The sequence below is a fragment of the Erinaceus europaeus genome, chromosome 5 (assembly GCF_950295315.1).
Source record: "Erinaceus europaeus chromosome 5, mEriEur2.1, whole genome shotgun sequence".
NCBI classification, from domain to species: Eukaryota; Metazoa; Chordata; class Mammalia; order Eulipotyphla; family Erinaceidae; genus Erinaceus; species Erinaceus europaeus.
In genome coordinates, this window is record NC_080166.1 from 18,817,645 (window position 1) to 18,837,415 (window position 19,771).

A 19,771-nucleotide genomic window follows, 5' to 3' on the forward strand; every position below is an offset into this window, starting at 1 on the left:
ATTAATGTTTTATATTCGACAGTAAATATAATAGTTTGTACATGCATAGCACTTCCCAGTTTTCCATATAACAATACAACCCCCACTGGGTTCTCTGTCATCCTTTTTGAACCTGTATTCTCCCCCCACCCACACCAGAGTCTTAACTTTGGTGCAATACGCCAATTCCAGTTCAGGCTCTACTTGTGTTTTCTCTTCTGATCTTGTTTTTCAACTTCTGCCTGAGAGGGAGAGTGAGATCATCCCATATTCATCCTTCTGTTTCTGAATTATTTCAATTAACATGATTTTTTTCAAGGTCCATCCAAGATCAGCTGAAAATACTGAAGTCACCGTTTTTAAAAGCTGAGTAGTATTCCATTGTGTATATAGACCACAACTTGCTCAGCCACTCATCTGTTGTTGGACACCTGGGTTGCTTCCAGGCTTTGGCTATTACAAATTGTGCTGCTAAGAACATATGTGTGCACAGATCTTTTTGGATGGGTGTGCTGGGTTCCTTAGGATATATCCCCAGGAGAGGAATTGCAGGATCATAGGGTAGGTCTATTTCTAGCCTTCTGAGAGTTCTCCAGAGTACTCTCCACAGAGGCTGGACCAATTTACATTCCCACCAGCAGTGTAGGAGGTTTCCTTTGACCCCACAACCTCTCCAGCATTTGTTGTTGCTGTTACCTTTTCTGATGTATGACATTCTCACAGGAGTGAAGTAATATCTCATTATTGTCTTTATTCGCATTTCTCTGACAATCAAAGACTTGGAGCATTTTTTCATGTGTTTCTTGGCTTTTTGGATTTCTTCTGTGGTGAATATTCTGTCCATGTCCTCTCCCCATTTTTGGGTGGGGTTATTTGTTTTCTTATTGGTGCGTTTGGCAAGATCTTTACTTTGATTATAGCCTCTTGTCTGATGACATGTAAAGATCTTCTCCCATTCTGTGAGGGGTCTCTTAGTTTGGGTAGTGGTTTCTTTTGCTGTGCAGAAGGTTTTTAAATAGATGTAGTCCCATAGGTTTATACTTACCTTAGTTTTCTTTGTGATTGGATTTGTTTCATTGAAGATGTCTTTAAAATTTATGCGGGAAGAGTTCTGCCAATATTTTCCTCTAAGTATCTGATAGTTTCTGGTCTAACATCCTTGGTGCTTGATTCACTTGGAATTTACTTTTGTATTTGGTAAAATATAGTGGTCCAGTTTCATTCTTCTGCATGTTTCAACCCATTTTTTCCAACATCATTTGTTGAAGAGACTCTGCTTTCCCCGTTTAATAGTCTGGGCACCTTTGTTAAACATTAGATGTCCATAGGTGTGGGGGCTTACTTCTGGGCTCTCAATTCTATTTCACTGGCCAGTGTGTCTATTCATGTTCCAGTACCAAGCAGTTTTGATGACAATGGCCCTATAATACAATTTGAGATTTGGGAGTGTGATGCCTCCAGTTCTGTTCTTTCTTCTCAAGATTGTTTTTGGCAATTCTAGGTCTTTTCTGGTTCCAGATAGACCTTTGTAGCATTTGCTCTATTCTCATAAAAATGTGGTTGGGATCTTGATGGGGATAGCATTAAATTTGTATATGGCTCTGGGTAGTATATTCATTTTGATGATGTTAATTCTTCCATTTCATGAACATGGAATGTCTTTCCACTTCTTGATGTCTTTTCAGTTTCCTTGAGTAGTGACTCATAATTTTCAGTATACAAGTCTTTCACTTTGGTTAGGTTTATCCCTAGATATTTTATTGTTTTTGTTGCTATAGTAAAATGAATTGATTTCTGGATTTCATCTTCTTCTTAGTGTTTGCATAGAGGAATGCCACTGGTTTTGTATGTTCATTTTGTAGCCTGACACCTTACTGTATTGCCTGATGATTTCCAAAAGCTTCTTGCTGGATTCCTTAGGTTTTTCTATGTATACTATCATGCCATCTACAAATAGGGAGAGTTTGACTTCTTCTCTTCCAATTTGTATCCCTGTAATTCCTTGCTCCTGCCTGATTGCTATGGCAAGAACTTCCAACACTATGTTGAATAGTAATGGTGATAGTGGGCAGCCCTGTCTAGTACTGAGGGGAGATGCTTTCAGTTTTTCACTATTGAGTATGATGTTGGCTGCAGGTTTGCTATATATAGATTCCATTATCTTCAGGAATTTTCCATCTATTCCCATTTTTTGGTAGTGTTTTGATCATAAAGGGGTGCTGTGTTTTGTCAAAGGCTTTCTCTACATCTATTGATATGACCATGTGGTTTTTGGTCTTGCCTTTATTGATGTGGTGGATCACAGTGATTGATTTATGTATATTTAACCAAACTTGCATGCCTTGGATAAACCCCACTTGGTCATGATGAACAATCTTTTTAACAGACTGCTGTATCCGGTTGGTTAGAATTTTGTTCAATATTTAGCATCTGTGTTCATCAGAGATATTGGTCTGTAATTTTCTTTTTTTGGTTGTGTCCCTGTCTGCTTTTGGTATCAGAGTGATGTTGGCTTCATAGAAGCTGGAAGGGAGTATTCCAGTGACTTCAATCTTCTGGAAGACTTTTAAAAGTAGAGGTATTAGTTCTTCTTTGAAGGTTTTGTAGAATTCATCTGTAAAACCATCTGGTCCAGGACTTTTATTCTTGGGAAGGTTTTTGATAACTGTTTCAATTTCATTAGCTGTGATGGGCCTGTTCATATTATCTACTTCCTCTTTACTTAATTTTGGAAGTTGGTAGGTATCTAGGAAATCGTCCATTTCTTCCAGGTTCTCTAGCTTGGTGGCATATAGTTGTTCATAGAAGTCTTGCATGAAATGTTGAATTTCTGTGGTGCCTGTTGTGATATATTTTCTTTAATTACGATCCAATTTATTTGGGTCTTCTCCCTTTTTTTTGTTTTTTGAGTCTGGCTAAAGGTTTGTCAATTTTGTTTACTCGTTCGAAGAACCAACATTTACTTTCATTGATCTTTTGTATGGTTTTATTATTTTTAAAGTTATGTATTTCTGCCCTAACTTCAGTTATTTCTGTCCTACTAATTGCTTTAGGGTTCCTTTGTTGTTGTTGTTGTTGTTCTTCTTCTTCTTCTTCTAGGTTTTTAAAAAATATTTATTCCCTTTTGTTGCCCTTGTTTATTATTGTAGTTATTATTGTAATTGATGTCATCGTAGTTGGATAGGACAGAGAGAAATGAAGAGAGGATGTGAAGACAGAGAGAGGGAGAGAAAAATAGACACTTGCAGACATGCTTCACCACTTGTGAAGTGACACCCCTGCAGGTGTTGAGTTGGGGGCTCAAATCGGGATCCTTATGCCAGTCCTTGCGCTTTGCGCCATGTGCGCTTAACTCATTGCACTACTGCCCAGCTCCCTACTTCTAGGCCTTTAAGATGTGCAATCAGGTTGTTTATTTGTGCTTTTTCTTGTTTCCTAATGTGTGCTTGTATGGCTATGAAGTTCCCTCTCAGTACTGCCTTAGTTGTGTCCCAAATGTTTTCATAGCTTGTGTCTTCATTTTCATTGAACTCTTGAAACATTTTGATTTCTTCCTTTATTTCCTCTTTGACCCAGTAATTGTTAAGTAGTGTTGAGCTTCCACATTTGGGGACTATTACTAATATTTTGTTGACTGTTAAGTGTTATTTTAATTCCACTGTGGTCTGAGAAGATGCTTGGGATGATTTCAATGCTCTTGAATTTGCTGATGCTGTCTTTGTGGCCTAACATATGGCCTATCCTTGAGAATGACCCATGTGGACTTGAATAGAATGTGTATTCCAGTTTCTTGGGGTGAATGACTGAAAATGTCCAATAGTTCTAGTTTATCTCCTCATTTAGCTTCCTCATTTCTTTATTGATTTTCTGCCTGGACGATTTGTCAAGTTGAGACAGTGACCCCACTATGAAGTCCCCTACTATGACTGTGCTGCTGTTAATATATTGCTGTAGTTCTTTGATGTAGTTAGATGGCTTCTCATTGGGTGCCTAGATGTTAATAATTATTAAGTCCCCTACTATGACTGTGTTGCTGTTAATATATTGCTGTAGCATGTTTGATGTATTTAAATGGCTTCTCATTGGGTGCATAGATGTTAATAATTATTAAGTCCTCTTGATTGACTGATCCTGTGTGCATTAAGTAATGTCCATCCCTATCTTTTAAAATTTTATTTATTTTAAAGTCTATCATGTCAGATATGAGAGTAGCTGTTCCTGCCCTTTTTTGTGGGCCTTTGGCTTGTATGATAGTTTTCTATCCTTTCACTTTGAGTCTGTGCTTGTCTTGTTGAGTTAGAGGGTTTTCCTATAGACAACATATTGTTGGGTTGTGTTTTCTGATTCATCTTCCTACTCTGTGCCTTTTAATAGGTGAATCAGGCCGTTGACATTTATTGATATCAAAGATTGAAGATATTTTAATGCCACTCTTGTAGATTTTTAGAGTGTTCTGATATATGGCAAATTTATGGTGGTCTGACTATTTATAGGAGACCTTTCAGAACTTCTTTCAGGGCAGGCTTAGTGATAGTTGTTGATTCCTTCAACTGTTGCTTGTCTGAGAATGTTTGGATGCCTCCATCTAGTCTGAATGACAGTCTAGCAGGATACAGTAGTCTTGTTTGAAAGCCTTTCTCATTGAGCACTTGATATATATCTTGCCATTCTCTTCTGGCCTATAGTGTTTGTGTGGAGAAGTCTGCTGCTAATATTATGGGTTTTCCTCTGTTGGTGAATCTTTATTTTTCTCTTGCAGCTTTCAGGATCCTTTCTTTATCCTTCTTCCTTTCCATGCTAAATATGATGTGTCTTGGTGTCTTTAAGTCTTGCTTAATTCTGTTTGGGACCCTCTGGGATTCTTGAACCTTTATGTCTTTGATGTTGTCTAGACTAGAGAAGTTCTCAGCTATTATGTCCTGAAGAATGCTTTCTTCCCCTCCCTCTCTTTCTTCCTCTGGTAAGCCAGTAACACAATGTGTATATTATTACTTTTGAAGTCTTCCCATAGGTCTCTGTTGTTGTTTTCAGCATCTCTTAATCTCTTTTTGAGATCTCTTACTTCTTTTTTAGTTGTCTCTAATGTATCTTCAATCTTGCTATTTCTTTCTTCAGCCTTATTTATTCTATTCTCTCTCCCCTCTACTGTTTTCTGGAGTTCATCCATTTTCTTACCCTATTTTGATACTGTTTTAGCTTGTTCAGCAAGTTGTGTTCTTAGCTCAGCTATTTCTGCTTTCAGCTAATAACATTGAGATAATTACTGTTTTCTTTCAGAGTCTCATTTGTTGTTTCTGCATTTCTGAAGACAATTCTTTCAAACTCTTTACTCACTCACTCCTGTGACTATTTCCTTAACTAACATTTGGATATTGATCTCATTATTTCGTGCTTCAACCTTTGGGGGGCTTTTAGCTGGACTGTTGTCCTGGTTCATTTCTCCAATATTTCTTCTTATTGTTTTAACCATTCTATATAGTGTGTTATGAGGTCCCTCTCAGTACTTTTCAAATTACTGATCACTCTTGCCTGGATTGACTTGTGTCTAAGTAAGGTACTTAAAGGGTTTATTTTGATATTACTTTAATCCCTGAGTTGGAGCACAGTGGCTTTAAAAACCTCTTTTGTTCCTTTTCTTCCCTGAATGCTACTGGAGCCTGGCGGCTTTTAAACTATAAGTAGGCTTCTTAGCTTAAGCTCTCACTCCTGAATAAGATATAAAGCAGGGTGGGGAAGAGATAATACAATGGTTATGCAAAGAGACTCACACCCCAAGGATTCAAAGCTTCAGGCTCAATTCAGCTTCTCTGCCAAACCAGGCAGCACTGCTAGGCCTTGTGAGTTCCATTTATAAGTCTGTAGGTTCTGAGGCAACTATTCACCATGTTCTTATCAGGAGAACAACATGGAAAGGCTCCCACTACACAGCCCCACCAAGGAGTAGCTCTTCTCCTGAATTTCCTGGTTAGTTCTCTGTCCCAGGATGTCAGCACAGTGCCTCCCCCCTGCTGCTCCAGCCTCTGAGGGCAGTAGCAATGGAGACTCACAGTTGCAGTTGGTGAGTCTTAGGGGAGTCCTTGGCAAACGCTAGAAGAAGAAGAAGAAGAAGAAGAAGAAGAAGAAGAAGAAGAAGAAGAAGAAGAAGAAGAAGAAGAAGAAGAAGAAGAAGAAGAAGAAGAAGAAGAAGAAGTAGAAGAAGAAGAAGAAGAAGAAGGGGAGTCCTCTCCTCCCTTCAGCTGTCTTTTTTGTTGGTGAAACAGACTGGAGGTGGTGTTTCAACTGGTAAACTGCTGGACTGTTACCAGCCACTTAATTTCTCCCTAGGCTCCTCCCTGTCCATGAGCTATAGGTATAAGCACTCACCGGGTGATTTGGTAGATTCCTGAAGTGGTTCTAATCCTGCTTTGTTGTGGTCCCAGGTGGTCTCCTTTGGTATTCCTAGTTGACCTGGGAGATGAGAGGAGAGAAACACAGCTGCTGCTGCTCTGTAGCCCCACCTCCCAAAGTCAACATTCTTAAGGGATAGTTGTTTCAGCTGCTCAGTTAATGGTTAATGTTGTGCAGAATTGAATGAATGAGTGTGTGTGTGTGTGTATGTGTGTGTGTGTGTGTATACACAGCAGGAATGGATTGCTCTAGGGCCTCATTGAAGCAAAGCATGAGCACTACCTTGAAGCCCAGGCTTAATTCCTCCTCTTCCCTCCTCCTCTTCTTCTTTCCTCTTCCCTCCTTCTCCTCTCTCCTCCTCCTTCTCTCCCCTCTTCTTCCTCCTCTTTTTCCTTTCTCTTCCCTTCCTCTGCTCTCTCCTCCTCCAACATTCCAGGTGGTAAATGTTTTAAATCTTGGTGGAATGAGGGTTCAGAGCCCACTAGTTTTCCTCCCATCATTTACCCTTCCGGGAGTATGGAGCAGAACTCTTTTTGGGAAGGTAGGAGAAGGTGGGAGTTCTGGCTTCTTTAATTGCTTCTCCATTGGACATAGATGTTGACAGGTTGATCCATACTAAGTGGTGTTTTCTTTTTTCTTTTTTAATTTATTTTATTTATAAAATGGTAAGATTGACAAGACTATAGGATAAGAGGGGTACATTTCCACATCATGCCCACCCCCAGAGCTCCATATCCAATCTCCTCCCCTCATAACTTCCCTATTCTTTTTTTTCTTTTTTTTAATATTTATTTATTCCCTTTTGTTGCCCTTGTTTTATTGTTGTTGTTATTGATGTCATCATTGTTGGGTAGGACAGAGAGAAATGGAGAGAGGAGGGGGAGACTGAGAGGAGAGAAAGACACCTGCAGACCTGCTTCACCACCTGTGAAGCGACTCCCCTGCAGGTGGGTAGCCGGGGGCTCAAACCGGGATCCTTATGCCGGTCCTTGTGCTTTGCACCACGTGCACTTAACACGCTGTGCTGCTCCCAGCTTTCCTGTTCTTTATCCCTCTGGGAGTGTGGACCCAAGGTCATTATGGGATGCAGAAGGTGGAAGGTCTGGCTTCTGTAATTGCTTCCCTGCTGAACATGGGCGTTGACAGGTTCATCCATACTCCCAGCCTGTCTCTCTCTTTCCCAACAGGTGATGTTTTCTAAATAATAATAAAAAAATGTTTTCATCTCTGCTGATCCCTGTGTGGTGCTAGGTCTCTGACCTAGGCTGGCCTGGGTTGAATCATCTCTCATCCTGACATACTTCATCTCTCTCTCTCCTTTTTTCTCTCTCTTTATGTTTTAGTAGTTATTTAATAATGCTTAACAAGACTGTAAGATAACAGGGGTACGATTCCATACAGTTTCTGCCACCAGAGTTCTTTGTCCCATCCCTTCCATTGGAAGCTTCCCTATTCTTTAAAATTCTTTTTTTTGCCTCCAGGGCTATTGCTGGTGTGGTACCTGCACTACAAATGCACTTCTCTTGGAGGCCATTTTCCCCATTTTGTTGCCTTTGTTGTTATCTTTATTACTATTGTTGTCATTGCTGTTGTTGTTGTTGGATAGGACAGAGAGAAATTGAGAGAGGAGGGGAGACAGAGAGGGCGAGAGAAAGACTCCTGCAAACCTGCTTTACCACTTGTGAAGTGACCCCCCCTGCAGGTGGGGAGCCGGGGGCTTGAACTGGATCCTTATGTTGGTCCTTGCAATTTGCTCCATGTGCGCTTAACCTGCTGTGCTACTGCCCAACCCCCCGCTTCTCTATTCTTTATCCCTCTGGGAGCATGGACTAAAATTCCTTATGGGGTACAGAAGGTGGGAGGTTTGGTTTCTGTCATCACTTCTCCGCTGGACTTGGGCATTGGCAGGTGGATCCACACCCCCAGCCTGCTTCTGTCTTTCCCTAGTAGCACTTTGTCAGGGCTCTGGGAGGTGAGGTTCCAGGACACATTGGTGAGGTCATCACGCAGGGAAGTCAGGATGGAGTTATAGTAGCGGATTAGAAATACTGTCTGGGATGATGGAGTAGAACTAGGAAAGAGGATTGGGGCAGAGAGTTGCTTGCAAACTTGAAGAAGATAGATAAATGCAATTAACTTGACCACATTGGTCTAACCTGGGATATATATATATATTCCTGGAGACTGTGCAGCCTCTGAATCCCTGTTGGACTGAACTCACAGTCTGTGGTCACAGCCGGGAACATTCTAGGCTGCGCTCATTTTCACTCTTTCTTCGTCTGACTCCAAGTTTCTGGGTCCCGTCTGCTTCACACAGGAAGCTCCTGGGGGTGGTCATGAGCACCTGTGGTGTGTGAGGTCTTGATCTGGGGGAGGGAAACCCCAAAAGCAACCCCTGCAATCTGAAAGATCATCTGGGTTCTCTGTGGCTTCCTGTCAACCCCATGACCTGATCATCACCAGCCTGCTGGCCTGAGAGGGCGCTGGGGACCCACGACGGGGAGGAGGAGGTGCTGGGCTGTGGGGCCCCATTAGGTTCTGTGGGGGGGGCGCCGGGGCAGGTTTCCATAGAGACCTGTGTGAGGCAGAGTTGTGAGGACTCCAGGGGCACAGGACTGTATCTCTGAGCTTCACAGAGACCGTCTCTCACCCCTACCCCTCAGCCTTTTCTACCTGGGACAGAGGCAGTTGTGGGTGACCCAGAGAAGCACAAACCATGGGGCTGGGCCCTCAAGGAACCCACAAACAACAACTCACTCTGTGGTGAAACTCCGGATTCTGTATAACGCAGGCCTTGGGCATTTCGTCATCATTCTATCTCAGGGCCAAGTGAACCCTGTTTCTTTCCCTGTCCTGGGACATTAAGGACTAACAAGAGGAGAAGGTGGTATCTCGTTGTTGTCTTTATTTGCGTTTTTCTCACAATCAGTGGTGTAGAGCATTTAAAAAAATTTTATATGTCTGTTGGCCTTTTGCATGTTTTTTTCGGTGAATATTCTGTTCATATCCTCTCCTCATTTTTTTTTTTTTGCTTAGTTTGGTGAGCTCTTTGTATATTTTAATTATTAGTCTCTTGTCTGATGGATGGCATGTGAAGATCTTCTCCCATTCTCTTCGTTTGGGTGATGGTTTGTTTCATCAGGGCCCTGAGAGAGAAGAGGAAAAAGGATGGACACTCAGAAGTAGCAATAGGTGTAGGTAGGACTTAGAAAGGAAGGGAAGAAGGGAAAGAGGGGATATATATATTAGTCAGCCCATTATCTGTGACCTTGGGAGAACTACTGCAGTTTCCAATGGAGGGAACAGGGACACAGAACTCTGGTGGTGGGAACAGTGTGGTGTTGTACCCCTGTTGCCTCATAGTTTTGTAAATCAATATTAAATCATTAATAAAAGTATTTTTTAAAGGAAAAAGAGGGTCTTCCTCCCTGGGGGAGGCCGTGACTGGACTCTCACAGCCTGTGGAAACAGAATGTGTCTCTGCCTTCTTTGTCTCCTCTGCACCCCTCAAAGACACTGCAGCCAGCAGAAGGGTTCCCACTGTCCCCTTTTTCCAAGCTGGGGTTTGGGTGTGTGACCTTAAATGCATCATGGAGGCCAGTGGCTTCAAGTCCCCTCAGATTCAAATCTGAGGTGGGAAGAAGCTCCTTCCAGAGCAAACGGGGCCTTTCTACCTGCATCTAGCTCAGCCGTGCAAACTCCTTCCATTGTAGTTATAGCCACCAGAGCCTTCTCCATGCTTCCCACCTCCCGGGGCTGTGTGAGCTGGCTGGGTTGAAGGTCTGGGGGAATCTCTCTTGCTGAGTTTCAAGGGGCCAGTGAAACTGGGGCCTCCTGATTGTTCTCACTGATAGAGGTGCTGAGGATGTTGTTGGCTTCTTGCTCTTGATTGCCCCATGAACCATCTTCTTACTCCCACGGCATTTTGTGCTTGTATCTGTTAGTTGTTTTCCTTTCTTTCTATTTTTTTTTTTTCTGTTTCTCATAGAAATTTATAGGCATGGAAAATAAGGAGCGAACAGGGCAGGGAACAAAGTAGGAAATAGTAGCTGGGAGTTGACGCAGTGACTAAAGTCCTGTCCTCTCAAGCATGAGTTCAAGCCCCAGCACGAAGTGTGCCAGAGTGATGTTTCTGTCTGTCTTTCTCCTCCTGAAGCTCAGTCGTAAGTGACTGTGGTGTCAGGGCTCAAGCCTGGGCCTCACTCATGGCCAGACACACACCCCACTGGGTAAGCTGTTTCCCTGAGGGCTTGCAACATCCGGGGACTTCCAGCTGGTGGCCCTCATGGCTCACCCTCTGGGCTGTCTACGGTAAGTGAGGCCTGACTGTGACTTTGCTGGCAGACCCTGAACTCTGAGAGTATTTTCTTCTTTCTAGAGACCATGAGAGATGCTGTTAAGTGCCCAGCTCCTCTGCAGAGACCCCGGGCTCTCTGCTTAGTACCCTTTCCTCTAGAACTTGAGTCACAAATGCAGTAGGAGTTGGGGGGGGTGTGTTTCTTCTTCTCTCTGGACCTTTGTACCCTCAGGTGCTGGTTCTGGTGGGTGATAGCAAAGGAATTCCGTCCTGCTTGTTCTCAGGAGGCAGGACAGAGCCGGCTGAAGCTACTTTCTCCTAGCTGAAAGCCAGAGTCTCCAGGACCTGTCTCCGTATTCTGTTTATTGTCTTGTTTTTCTGGGAACGCACAGGTTTGTAGACTCACATTTTACTTTCTTCTTGATAGTCTCTGGTTATCCTTGCATGCTTCAAAAATGCTATTTTTTTCTTACAGTCAAGTTTACAGAAATAGCCATTAAAAAAATTCTCCCACTGTTTTTTTTATTGTCTATTTAATGATCCCTTTTAGAGAAGGCATGGGGTGTAAAGTCCAGCTCACCCCCTCCGCTGCTCCCTTCCAGGCAAAGGCATGGGTCCAGCACCGTTACTTGAAGACTCCACTCTCAGTAGGAGGTCTGAGATATATTCTTATTTTTGTGTTAAGTACATGCTGTCTCGTTAATACTTTAATTGACACAACTGCTTGCTAGCGAGGTTCTATTTATTTCACGTGTGTTCCTTGATGTTTCACTTTGATTTTTTTTTTCTGCTCTATATCTATTTTAAGATTTCACTGTTGCTGTATTTATTTTGATTTTCTTTTTTAACCCGAGCCCTGCTCAGCTCTGGCTGATGGTGGTGCTGGGGAATCAAACCTGAAACCACAGAGCCTCCGGCAAGAAAATCATTTGCAGAACCATTGTGCTGTTTCCCCAGCCTTGATGGTGCCTTGATGGTGCATGTGTCTGTTTAGGACAGCACTCCTGTCCCTTGCAGTGACTGCAGACTGTTTGCTGACTTACGCTGTCTTCCCTTCACATCCAGTTCCCTGTCATTTTTCATACTTACTGTTCTGGTTCCATACTCAACTTTTATTTTCATCTGGGCTTCATTTCTGTCCGTTGTAACCAGTGTTCGTTGACTTCTTCTAAGGAAGAACATTCCAACCTCCCCTCCCCCCCTCCCCTCCCTCCCCCTCCTCAATTTGTTTTCATCTGTGGTTCCCCCCCACCCCCCAGCCCTAATTCATGATACCTGTGTGCCTCTCCTCCTTCTACAATTTGGCTCAAAAAATGGAAAAAGGGTCTCATCTACTTTGTCCTGATTTACCTGTTGTCAGTGGCATAGCTTACAAATTATATGGGCTGCAAATTGCATTTATTACAATAGGATGACTACTAGCTGAAAAATCAACTGTATGCTACCTTTCTGTTTCTTTACGTTTTTATTTGTGATTAATAGTGGGTTATGAGATTATTAGGTGACAAGATTGAGTTCCACACTGTACCTACCACCAAAGTAATGTTCCCCTATTCTTCCAATGGTAAGAGTTTTCACAGAATCTTACACACACACACACACACACACACACACACACACACACACACACACACACTGATTAATTCATTTATTTATTTTTGGATAGAGACAGAGAGGAGAGAGACAGAGAGAGAGAGACAGAGAGAGAGAGAGAGAGGGATTGAGCATGGTTATGTGTGTGCTGAACCAAGTGCAGCACTGCCAGACCCCAGTTCATGTATGAATGAGAGAGAGAGAGAGGACACCAGAGTAAGTATTCTGGCACATGTAATGCCAGGGATTGAAAAGACCTCATGCTTGCAAATCAGGTGCTCTGCCCACTGCAAACCTCCTGCACCACGCACGGCCTTCCCTCCTAAGTCCCTGTTAAGCCATGGCATGAAGAACACTATTACCTGCTGCTTACTCGTTTCCCTTCCCTTCCCTCCCTCCATTCTTTTCCTTCTTCTCTTCCTTCTCCTCCTCTTCTTCATCCTCCTCCTCTCCCTGCTCCTTCTCCTCCTCCTTCCTCCCCCTCTTTTTGTTTTGTTTAAACCTTCAGCATCTTAACCCTCTATGCTCCTCGACTGAAGAAGCCCAGCCTTAGCTTTGGCTGCTGGAATTGGCTTGGGGACAGACCTCTCTGCCTCAGGCTCCGTGTGGGGAAGGGGGTCTCTGAGCTGCTCCACTCAGTTTGCTGTGAGCCTCAAACTGCCCCCACCAAAACAAACCCCGATACCAACATGCAGCCACCCAGAGGTGGCTTGGGGGGCAGAGCACCAGAGTTTGGGCTTCTAGAAGCCAAAGCAAAATGTGGGAGGAGGCAGCTGGAGCACAGTGACTCGGTGATGCGGCCTCCCATGCACATGCCCTCCTCCATCCGAGGGAGTAGGGAGCCTGGGGCAGAGGGCACATGACGGTGGCCTCATGAAGTGCCACCCTGCTCAGCTCTCTGTGCTGTGGACGGGGCTTCCCAGGGGAAGGTTGGCATGGCATTTGCTTGTACCTGCTTTGGAAGAAAACTACTCAGATGTCAGGGCTTCCCCCCTTTCCCCTCCCTCCTTCCCCCTTCTTCTCCTCTCTCTCTCCCCCTTCTTTCTTCTCCTCTCTCTTTTCTCTCCCTCTCTCTTCTCTCTCTCTTCCTTTCTCCTCTCTCTCTCCCTTTCTCCTCTCCTCTCTCCCTCTCTCTGTCTCCTCTCTCTCCCTCTCTGTCCTCTCTCTTCCCCTCTCTCTCCTCTTTTCTCTCTCCCTGTCTATATCTCTATTTCCCCAGAGCTCTGTCTGTCTGTCTGGCCTGCTCATTTCCCTAGCCAACCGTGCTCTTCTGCTCAGGAGGAGAGAAAGAAGGTGAATTCATCATTCTTCACAGCTAAGTAGTATTCCACTGTGTATATATATCACAACTTGCTCAGCCACTCAACTATTGTTAGACACCTGGGTTGCTTCCAGGTTTTGACTGTTACAGATTGTGCTGCTATGAACACAGGTGCACGCAAATCCTTTTGGATGGGTGTGTTGGGTTCCTTAGGATATATCCCCAGGGGAGGTATTGCAGGGCCCTAGGGTAGGTCCATTTCTAGCCTTCTGAGAGTTCTCCAGACTGCTCTCCACAGGAGCTGGACCCACTGACATTCCCACCAGCAGTGCAGGAGGGTTCCTTTCCTGGTTTTATTGAGATATCACCCACACCGATGATGCCGTCCACTTAAAGGGGGAAAACACAAAACCAAAACTGCTCTACTTTTCAAGGTACTTCACTCTTCAAAACATGAGGTCTAGTTGCCATGGAGACCTCTGTAAACAGCGTGCTGTTGGGCGGCAAAGGTCTGGTCACAGTTACCCTGCTGTGCAGCTTGTCTGTGCAGCTTCTCACCATGTCCAGCAGAGGCCCTGCCGGCCTGGAGGGACGGCTCTGGGCTCTCACGCCTCCTCCATTGACTCTCTCCCACTTTCTGTCTCTGGGGCCTCACTCTTTGAGAATTCGCACCCAGGAATCCTGTCCTTCTCAGCTCCGTGTCTTTGTGCACATGCTTTGCGATGGCAGCGTCAGGATTCCATGTTCTTCTGAAGGCTGACAACCATTCCACTCTTTAGCGAGAATTCATTTTGCCCGCCTGCCCATCCATCCATCCATCCATCCATCCATCCATCCATCCATCCATCCATCCATCCATCGGGACTTGTATGGTTTCTCCCTCTTGGTTAGCGTGCATCTTCACCTGGGGTACGGATATCTGAGTCCCCACTTTAATTTTGCAAAAGGAGTGGTTTTTATTTATTTGCTAAGAGAAAGAGCAAAAGGCCAGCCAGAGCACCCTTGCAGGATGTGTCCTGCTGGGGATGGAGCCTGGAACTTTAGGCATGCAAGTCCTGCCCTCTGCCAGCTGAGCTAGTCCCAGCTTGGATATACTCCCAGGCGGAATTGTGGGGCTGAGTCTGTGCTGAGTCTGTGTTCAGTTTTCTGGGGAAGGACCAGAGCGCGTGCACCATGCTGTCTTCCCTCCAGCTGTGCAGGAGGCTTTTCTTCACTTTCTCCTCATCCTCCCCGATACCTGTCATTCTCTTCCTCTCTCTCTTCTCTTTGTTGTTGCCACCAGCCTCGTGGGTGTGATGTGGTGTCTCCTTGTGGTTTAGGCTTGTGGTTCCCTGAGGATGGGAGCATGACACGTGTTTGTGGTTCAGTTGTGCCTTTGGCTGGGCTGTTCATGCTGTCGGCATGCCACGGAGCTATAATTTGATGGTAAAATACGTAACTCTGTGAAAATCTTTAAAAAATACATTTGCGGGAGTCGGGCGGTGGCGCAGCGGGTTAGGCGCAGGTGGCGCAAAGCACAAGGACCGGCATAAGGATCCCAGTTCGAACCCCGGCTCCCCACCTGCAGGGGAGTCGCTTCCCAGGCGGTGAAGCAGGTCTGCAGGTGTCTGTCTTTCTCTCCTCCTCTCTGTCTTCCCCTCCTCTCTCCATTTCTCTCTGTCCTATCTAACAACAACAACAATAATAACTACAACAATAAAATAACAAGGACAACAAAAGGGAATAAATAAATAAAATAAATATTAAAAAATACATTTGCACGTTAATTAATTAACTAATCAATTTATTTATTTAAATATTTATTCCCTTTTGTTGCCCTTGTTGTTTTATTGTTGTTATTGATGTTGTTGTTGTTGGATAGGATAGAAAGAAATGGAGAGAGGAGGGGGAAGACAGAGATGGGGAGAGAAAGATAGACACCTGCAGACCTGCTTCACCGCCTGTGAAGCAACTCCCCTGCAGGTGGGGAGCCAGGGGCTTGAACTGGGATCCTTACGGTGGTCCTTGGGCTTTGTGCCACCTGCGCTTAACCTGCTGTGCTACCACCCGACCCCCAATTTATTTATTTTTAGTGAAAGAGAGATACAGAGTAAAGGAGAGGGAGAGAGAAAGGGACCAGAGTCATGTTCAGCTGTGGCTTATGGTGGTGCTGGGCACTGAACCTGGGACCTTGGAGTCTGGGACATAAAAGTCTTTTACAGAACCGTGATGCTGTCGTCCAAGCCCTAAAATTAAAAAAAAAAAATCATTAGTGATTTAATAATGGTTTATGAGATCATGAGGTTACAGGTTACACTGCAGCCCCTACCACAGTTCTGTGTCCTGCTCCCTTCTCCCCCCAAGGATAACCATCATAGTTTTCACAAAGTCTTAGTGACAGTTTGACTTTTTTTTTCCTTTTTAACAAATTCATGTGTTTCGTTTCTTTACATTGCACATATGAGGGAAACCATCTGGTATAGCTCTTTCTGAGAATGCAGGTCATCTGATAGCAGATAGGAACTGTCGCAACAAGAGGCCTTGGACATGAGCACCAGATTAAAGAACCTCAAGGCATTATATATAGTGAGAAGGCTGAGAAAAACAAATGGAAAAAGATGTTGGAGGGATTTCAAAGTACTAGAGAGAAAATGACATGATTTACAAAGACATAGAGGACTACGTGCGTGTAAATGTGTTATACTTAAATGCATATCTATAGTTCACATATAAATATGTCCCATATAAATACACCTAAGAGAGTGTTTTAAAAATGTTCTTACTGTTCTTTGCTTTAAACATCCTCTATCCATCTCCCCCTCCTTTCTTACTTTAAAGTTGTCTCCTATTTCTGCGGCTTCTGTTTCTCTGTTTTATTGTGTTCCACATTGTTGGGAGCTAAATGCTCTTTGTTTGTTTTTCTGTGGAAATAGATAACTGTTTAATTCTTTTTACTTTATTGGATAAAGATGAGAGAAATTGAGAGGGGAGGAAGAAAGGGAGAGAGACAGATACTTACTTGCAGCCCTGCTTCACCACTTGCTAAGTGGGGACCGGGGCCTTGAACCTGGGTCTTTGTGCACTGTAATGTGCGCACTTGACTAGCTGAACCACCACTCAGCCTGGGAATGCACTGGGGTCCCAGTGCCCGCACAACACCACTGTTCCATGCACATGGAAATATACATCAACTCAATTTTTTTGGATAAGGGTGAGAGAAAGAGAGAGAGAGAGAGTTAGAGAGATAGATAGAGACAGAGATAGAGAGGGAGAGGGAGAGGGAGAGGGAGAGGGAGAGGGAGAGGGAGAGGGAGAGGGAGAGAAAGGAGAAGCACCAGCAACCCCGCTCCACAGACCATGAAGCTTCCCCTCTGCAGGTGAAGACCTAGGACTTGAACCCCGTACCCTCCTGCATGGGGATGTGTGTGCACTACCAGGGAGCCACTACCTGGCCCTGGATATATATATATATTTAATTTTATTATTGCCACGAGGATTATCAGTGGGGCTCAGTGCTGGTATACAAATCCACTGCTCCCGGCAGCCCTTTCTTTCTCCCTTCCTTCCTTCCTTCCTACCTTCCTTCCTTCCTTCCTTCCTCCCTCTCTTTCTCTCTCTCTCTCTCTTCCTTCCTTCCTTTCTTTTTTTAGGACTTATTTTTTTAATTTGTTTTTATATTTTTATATTACAGAATTACATATCAACAGGGGTTTGAATCCATTCCCACCACCAGAGTTCTGAATCTTCCCTCTCCCCCACTGCAATCCCCCACAGCTCCCCTAAAGTTGTAGACCTGGGCCAACCATCTTCTCTACAACTATCTGTCCACATTTATATGTAGTTGCCCCTTCTTTTTCTGATTCAATCCTCTCTTCCCCTCTGAGCCACTCATGACATCATAGCTACCTCCACGTGTCCCTCTCCCTTTCCTTCTCTCTCTGGGTGCTGATGGAGCTGGAGTGCAGAGTCCTCTTTTCTTCCTCCTATCATTTCTCCTCCGCTGGGAGTCTGGATCAAGGCTGCTTATGGGGAGCAGAAGGTAGGAGATTTGGCTTCTGGAGCTGCTTCTCCACTGAGCCTGGGTGTTGACAGCTCAATCCTTACCCCCAGCCTTTTTCTTTTCTCTCTCTATATGTCTATACATATATAATCTTTATTTATTTATTGGCTAGAGACAGCCAGAAATTGAGAGGAAAGGTTTGGATAGAGAGGAAGAGAGATGACAGAGAGACACCTGCAGCCCTGCTTTACCACTCGTGAAGCTTTCCCCCTTCAGGTGGGGACCAGGGACTCGAACCTGAGTCCTTGTGCATTGTAACATGTGTGCCCAATCAGGTGCACCTGCCCCCAGCCTATTTCTGTCTTTCCCTAGTGGACCAGAGCTCTGGAGATGCGAGTGTCCAGGAGACATTGGTGAGGTCGTCTGCCAAGAGAAGTCCCAGCAGCCATTTCTTCCTTTTAATTTTTGTTCCCCCCTTTCTATTATACTTGATAGGACAGAGAGAAATTGAGAAGGGAGGGGGTGTTTCACCGCTTATAAAACATCTTCCCTTGCAGGTAGGGAGTGGGGGGCTTGAACTCGGATAATATGTGCACTTAACCAGGTGTGCCAATACACAGCCCTGCTAGCTGCAAAAAAAATTTTTTTTTCTTTTTCTTTCTTTTTTGTTTTTACATTGGATAGAGACAGAGTGAACTTGAGGTGGAGGAGTAGATATAAAGGGAGAGAGACAGAGAGAACTTGAGGGGGAGGAGGAGATATAAAGGGAGAGAGACAGAGTGAACTTGAGGGGGAGGAGTAGATATAAAGGGAGAGAGACAGAGAGAACTTGAGGGGGAGGAGGAGATATAAAGGGAGAGAGACAGAACTTGAGGGGGAGGAGGAGATATAAAGGGAGAGAGACAGAACTTGAGGGGGAGGAGGAGATATAAAGGGAGAGAGACAGAGCGACACCTGTAGTTCTGCTTCACCACTTGAGAAGCTTTCTCCCTGCAGATGGGGACTGGGGGCTTGAACCTGGGTCTTTTGCACATCATAATGTGTACTCAGCCAGGTGTGCCACCGCCTGGCCCCCCAGTAGCTGTAAATTTTAGCAAATCCATGTGCATGTATCAGTACCACTCAGGTTAAGACCCATGGCATTTCTATCACCCCAAAAGGCTCTCTTGTGCCCCTTTCCAACAATCCACATTTTTTTTTTAAAAAAGTTTTATTTATTTATTTATTATTGGATAGACACAGAGAGAAATTGAGAGGGGAGGGGGAGCTAGAAAGGGAGAGAGACAGAGAGACACTTGCGGCCCTGCTTTACTACTTGTAAAGCTTTCCCCTGCAGGTGGGGACCAGGGGCTTGAACCTGCATCACACTGGAATGTGTGCACTTAACCAGGTGCGCCACTGCCTGACCCCAACAATCCACTTTCATTCTAGCTCTTCTTTCATTTTAATCTGTCCTGGAGGCTCATCACTTATAAGGAAAGAGCAGATTCCTTTGTCCTTTTTCTCCCTTCTCCTTCTTGTTAGCAGAGCAGTGAATCAGCTGTAGCTTATGGTGGTGCAGGGGATTGAACCTAGGACTTCAAAGCCTCAGTCATGAGAGTCTCTTTGCATAATCATTATGCTGCCTACTCCCAAGACCAGATACTTTTTTTTTTCTTTTTTTCCCCAGCTGGGCTTCTTCCATTCTGAGCTGATCAGAAAAGATCTTTGCTTGCTTTGCTGGCTGGTGGGATTCCTGTGTTTGCATCAGGGTGTTATCATTGCTGATGACTCTGGTTGCCTGCGGTCTGAGGGGATGGAGCCTTGAGCAGTCCTGCCTGTGTCTCCCGTGTGTGTGTGTGTGTGTGTGTGTGTGTGTGTGGGTTGTGGGGTCGCAGGCAGGGATAAGCCGAGCTTTCTCAGAGCCCCTCCAGCTTGCCAGAGCCCCATCCGCTCCCCACCCCTCCCCTACCCCGGCTGGGAGCCGTCCACACCCTCCTGCACCAACATTCTGTACTGTCAGTCTCTTTAATTTTAGCCGTTCAAGGAGGGGGCCGGGTGCTGGTGGTGTCTCGGTGTGGGCGTGATTTGCATTTCTCTGTGACTAATGATATCAGGAACCTTCTTGGTGGGAAAGGTTATAATTTAAATGTTCTCATGTAAAAAGAAAAAGAGAGCACCTGGGGAGAGAGTCCAGAATGTTCAGTGGAGGCCGTCAGCCGTGACAGCTGAGGCAGACAGGCAGTCGTCAAGTTCTAAGTCCGTCTCCTTTGCCAGAAGACCTGCCAGCATCCTT

General features: G+C 44.7%; 1 protein-coding gene across 1 annotated transcript in view; it reads left to right on the plus strand.

The window, feature by feature from the left end:
- Positions 1–19,771, plus strand: part of ANKRD33B (ankyrin repeat domain 33B) — a 71,116-nt gene that overhangs the window by 18,234 nt on the left and 33,111 nt on the right. The window lies entirely within an intron of this gene.